Below are 5918 nucleotides of genomic sequence, written 5' to 3'. Positions count from 1 at the left end.
AAGTTCTCATTCACACACAAGTTTACGTTAAAAACACACATGAGTTACAAAAACAGTCGGTTATGTCTGTGAAGGTAAACAGCTGGGAAATAAATCGCTTGTTTATTTTAGATCTGTGTGGCAGCAGCAATATACAGTAGCCTAAATAAATCAGTAAATCCACTGCTCTCTTGTCTCCTCTGAGGCTGGGACTCTAAACCGTGTTCTGTGCAGCCAAAGACAGAACAGATAGCATGCTTTGCTCAAACTTTCTCCATGGCATTAGAGCTGGTACAACGTTGTCGCTTGCGAAATCAAAATGACGGCGCCTTGAGTGGAAGTTTACAGATTAAGGGGCGGTAATATTATAATGAGATCCCTTTGCCACGTCACCAAGGGAGCGAAATTAGACGCTCTCGTTTTCTCAGACACTTGCAAAGAAAGGCTTACCAAAACAAAGTGATTGGGTTAATCTTTTTCACGTTGCACCGGGACCTGATTATAGCACTTAAAACCTGGAAAAGTAAGATTTTCATGATATGTCACCTTTAAAACTCAATTTAAATGCACTGGGACAAATCATTTTAAAATTATAAATCAAGCTATGCTATGCTAATATTTGTTGACAAGTCATACCTCACTACTCATGAACAGGAGAAATAGGGCGAAAGTCAAGAATTGGCCCCAGTGCTGTTTGTACAGAATTACAAACAGATAAAAAGATTTGTTGACTTTGCAACTTACAATAAAGTCAACATATAAACCTAACATTTTCAGCAACATGAAGTCGGCTAAAAGGTCTCACCCACTACACTATGCCAAAGAAATTTCAGGAATGATTATGAGGAATAAAATGAGTGAAATGTAGCCATCTAGGAAGGGCTGCAAAGCTATTTTAAAGGTTGTGGGACTCCGAAGAACCACAGTGACAACCACAAATCTCTAAATGGATAAAACTTGTACCACAATTGGCTGACTTACCAAAATTCCTCTAAAAGCATATCAACATCTCATCCAGGAAGCCATAAAAGAGCCAAGGACCACATCCAAGGGACTGCAGGAATCTTTCACAGCAACAGAGGTCAGTGTTCACAACTCCACATCACAAAGACATGCCAGAAGTGGCATCCCATGGAAGAGTGACAAGGCGAAACCCACTGCTAATCCAGAAGAACAAGTCAAATCAAATTGATTTGTATAGCGCCTTTCACAATACACATTGTTTCAAAGCCGCTTTACAGAAAATCAGAATGTTCATGTTTAGAATATCTTCATATCTTCATTCCATATTAAGGCTTATCAAAATGTTCCCAAAACACACCTTGATGAACCTCAAAACCTTTGAGAGAATGTTCTTTTAGTCAAACGTGGAGCAGGAGGTCTTTCTGTGTGGAGTTTGTATGTTCTCCCCTCGCTGGTGCAGGTTTTCTGTGAGTGCTCTGGTTTCCTCCACAATCTAAATTGTGCCTATGGCCTGAAGCGCTGGAATAGGCTCTAACATCCCTGTGTGCCTAAGTTGATTGGAAGATGGATGGGTGAATTCTGCACTCTACCAGAAAATACTGAAGGAAATGTGAAGCACAATGATCCCAAGCAAAGGAGTAAATACACCCCTGAATTTCTAGTTGAACCTGAACCTGATTGAGATGCTGTGGCAGGACTTTATACTACACTGTACAGTTCATGCTGTAAAACATTGGTCTCAAACTCAATTCCTGGAGGACCACAGCTCTGCACAGTTTAGCTCCAACCCTAATCAAACACACCTGATCCAGATAATCAAGCTCTTCAGGATCACTAGAAACTTCCAAGCAGGTGTGATTTGGAGCTAAACTTTCCCTCCAGGATTTGAGTTTGAGACCACTGCTGTAAAACCTCCAGTGGTGCTGAACGAAAGCAGTTCTGCAAAGAAGAGTGGGCCAAAATGCCACCTCAGCTATGTGAATGACTAACCTCTTGTTATCTAATGCATTTGGTTGACATTTTTTGCTACTAAAGTTGGCTTGACCAATTATTAAGTTAATAGGACAATATGGATGTATTTTAGGGATTGTATACTAAGAAAAATACAAGAAATCACAAATAAATTTCACAGCTCTGTAGCTAAAGAGTTTATGCTCACATACTTATGTAGCTTATGTTGGGCCAGAACTCTGCATGTTCTCAATTTATGTACCAAGAGGATTTGGGCAAGATCTACAGTGTGACACAGATTTATGTTCCAGAGATTATTGCTGAGACTGGATAATGAGTCTTACATTATCCAGCATTCCCCAGGGGATTTTTGCCAGTTTCTTGTATTGTAATTGTAAAAACCACCAAAATGTGAAATTACACACAAAATTAACAAACAGAAAAAAATTAGTCTAAAACGAGACCTATTTATTCATTGATGGGAATATTTAAAACATCTTTTATAGGTATATAAAACAACATTCATCGTCTGTACTTCTATCACGCTCGATATTTAAATAATTTACAAAACTTTCTGTACAAAACGAACAGAACTCATACAAAAATACATTTATATTTTAGCAAAATGCACATTGCAGGTAGTGTACAATGCAAATGTTTGTTTTATACAGAAAACATGCACTGCTAATACAAACTCGGCTGGAGGGGTGTGGAAATGTCTTAGTGTTTACATTTTCATCCAAAGTGACATTCATGGCGTTGTGATGGCTTAGCGGCTCTGCTGCAGATGAGCAGTCCTTTTTCTCAATGACTGAGGCTGGGAAACGCTCCGTCCTCAAGCGTTTAGACTGTACTCCTGTTTGTAGCAGCATGGCCGGCACACTGCGTTAACCAGTCCGCTGACGAGCTGCAGGAAACAGAGGAGGAACTCCAGGGTGCTGAGACCCAACAGGATGGACAGCAGCGTCACATTCCACTCCACAATGTGTGCCGGCTGAATGCATTCGGACCACTTCTCTCGAGCAAACAGATACCTGAACAAACGGAGGAAAAGAGATCAAGACTTGTTTCTTATGAAGTCACCATCAAAGCAGTTTCAAAAGAAAAAAATGAGCTCATACCTTCCGCCATCATCCTCAAAAGGATACCTCCATCCCATCTGAGTGAAGCAATACGGCCCCTTAAAGAGCGCCACAGCGGAGATCAGGAAGCAGTATGCAGAGCCACGCACGCACGCACACACACACACACACACACACACACAACTGCACAGATAAGCTTTTGAACTTTTCAATACACAACCAAGAATCTTGCACATTCACACTTCCAATTGACTTTTGTTGTTTTTATATTATGCTTACTATATTTTCTACACCCTAAACCAAAACCTTACAGTTTTTATACATATTTTTGCATCAAGTTGGTGATTTTTCATTAGCTTAACCCTGACTTTAACCTCTTAAACCAACCCTTAGTAATCTAACCTTAACTTTTATAAATATGTATCATTTTTACATTTGAATTAGGACATTAGTGTGCTTATTCAGTTTTTCCTCATAAAGACGTTGGAGCGTCCACAGTCCAGAGAGGGTTTGTCAATCCTCTAACATTACTCCACACGTCTGCCCAGAACCAGGACACAAGACAACATTTACAGCAACACAAATCTGATACTCACCACCAAACCACCTCCTCCGATTCCCATGAAGTACCAGACATATGTGGTCACATGCTCATCCTGAATGAAGTTGATCTTTCCGTCGGGAAAGAAGAGCAGGACGTTTGCCACGATGCAGCAGGTGGCGAGAGGGATGAGGGCGAAACCCAGAGACCTGGCGAAGGCCAGAGAACACATCTTCACACGGAGCAGAGGGAGCGAGCGCAGGCGGCTGTAATCCGGGACAGGAAAGTAGGGTGGAAGGGTTTTAAGAGGCTACCCCCCTCCTCGGCCCCCCATGAGGAGGAGGAGACAGGAAGCGGGTTGACATTAAACTCTCTGACAGACGATATGGCCGGGGCTTGTGGAGAGTTACAAGATGTTTTCCTACCAAAGCTTCCTCATCATTTTGTTGGTAATCAGACAAAGATGCATTCCAAAATAAAAAGTTTTACAGTTTAAGTTCACATTACAAGCCTTGTGCTCAAGGTTGTGAAATTACAAGGTGCTTTTAGAAAGAGAATCTAATTTCTATCAATATCCACCTTTTGTTTCACTACAAGGTTGACATTGTAACGGACAAAACAGAAAATAGAGACTTATTTCAATACTTTTGATGTCAATGATGTCTTTAATTACAAAACATACAAAGATTAAGCAGTTTTGTGGTAAAAAAAAGAAGTAGTTTTTAACATAGTCAAAGTTGGTATCAGCTATTCATTGTCATTTCTAAACATACAAACTATGCTTTTAAAGGTTCCAAGGTTTCAAAGGTTTCAAAAGGGAGATTTCACAGAGATGCCATAGAAGAACCATTTTGGAGTCAGTTTTAATAATCTAACAAACCTTTTTTTCCATAGAGAACCTTTTTGGAAAGGTTCCACTGGTGTTAAAGGTTCTTTTTGGAACCATCGGCGCCAATCAAGAACCTTTATTTTTAAGAGCGTACCGTTCAAAAGTCTGGGGTGGGTAAGATTTTTAAATGTTTTTGAAAGAAGTCTTGTATGCTCAGAAAGGCTGCAATTATCTGAGCAAAATACAGTAGTACTGTGAAATTTAAAATAACTGTTTTCTTTTTGAATATATTTTAACTGTTCCGCAGGAATCCACACACTTCCCCATTCCCAGAAACACGCAGGCCGGTATCAGCATCTGAATGTGGACAATGAGTTTTTAGTACAATGCACTGTCTAATTGAGTAATTGCACCCTATTACTACATTTTACTCCTGACATAAATCTAGAATGGAACAATGGAATTAATTGTGAAAAGTCTGGAGATGTCAGCAACAAAGAAAAGCTGGGTTAGAAGTGGGCCAACATTGCATTTTGATGAAAAATTACAAAGATATCATTGACAAGGCATAGTAACTAATTAGATATCTGAAGATTTTGACCCAGTACTCATACTTTCGATTCATTCGTTACAATTTACAAGTTTTTCTTGCTTACTATGAGAATTAACAATTTGGAATTCTTGTTTCCTCAGTTGTATGTTTTGTGGAATAATAAGGTCTCTTCATCCATTTATTTTAGTGTTAGCTTTTCATTTAAGTTGTTCGTTGTCTCCACACTTTGACCAGCAATCAAGAAACGCCCCAGAAGTTTATTTTGTAACACTCATTCCAACCCAATTTTATGAGAATTTGTAAAGTTTTGTATGAGTTACCGATTTCATTTAATAAATTCACACTTGTACAAAAAAAAATGAAGTAAAATCACCAGGGGCCTCATTTGTAAAGTGTGCGTACGTGCAAATTTGATCTTAGAGTGAGCGTGTGCTTAAATCCACGCCAGCGCTCATATTTGTAGTTTAAAAAACTGGCTTTGACGTGGAAAAGTGCTTAGCTTTACGTCAGGGTCTGAGCAGACGTACGCACTTTTTCTTGTTCGAGTAATGCAGGTTTTTGAAAATGTAAGCTGTTCTTGCAGCTCACTGTTCTAAATGAAAGAATTTGGATGATGACTGGTTTATATGTTAATGACATTAATCAGGAGTTGTTTACAAGGCAGAGAGCTGAAACCATTCAGTTGCGCGCAAGTTCAAGATCATTTGCAATTCATAGATTTCACATCTAAAAGAGAGGCATACATGCGTTTTCTGTACGTAAGTTCATTTTATGAATCACACGTACGCAAGTTTGAGAGATGATCTTAGGATCAATTTTAGGATGGTTTATGCACAACATTTTATAAACGAGGCCCCAGGTCTGTCCCAGACCCACCCTATATTAAACCCTTAAGAAGGCAAGGGTAGATTGTACGAACAGTTATGAATGAGATTGTATGAATTCAGCACCAATTCACCAAATCAAATTGTTGCTCATTTCACACACACACACACACACACACACACTCTCTCTCAAACA

General features: G+C 39.4%; 1 pseudogene; it reads right to left on the bottom strand.

The window, feature by feature from the left end:
- Positions 1 to 2379: 2379 nt before the first annotated feature.
- Positions 2380 to 3783, bottom strand: LOC107732238 (transmembrane 4 L6 family member 1-like; annotated as a pseudogene).
- Between the last annotated feature and the right edge of the window lie 2135 nt (positions 3784 to 5918).

The sequence above is a fragment of the Sinocyclocheilus rhinocerous genome, unplaced genomic scaffold, assembly GCF_001515625.1.
Source record: "Sinocyclocheilus rhinocerous isolate Xijiao unplaced genomic scaffold, SAMN03320098_v1.1 scaffold909, whole genome shotgun sequence".
Lineage (NCBI taxonomy): Eukaryota > Metazoa > Chordata > Actinopteri > Cypriniformes > Cyprinidae > Sinocyclocheilus > Sinocyclocheilus rhinocerous.
Note: the sequence above shows the minus strand (reverse complement) of the source record. Positions and strands in the feature narration are given on the sequence as shown.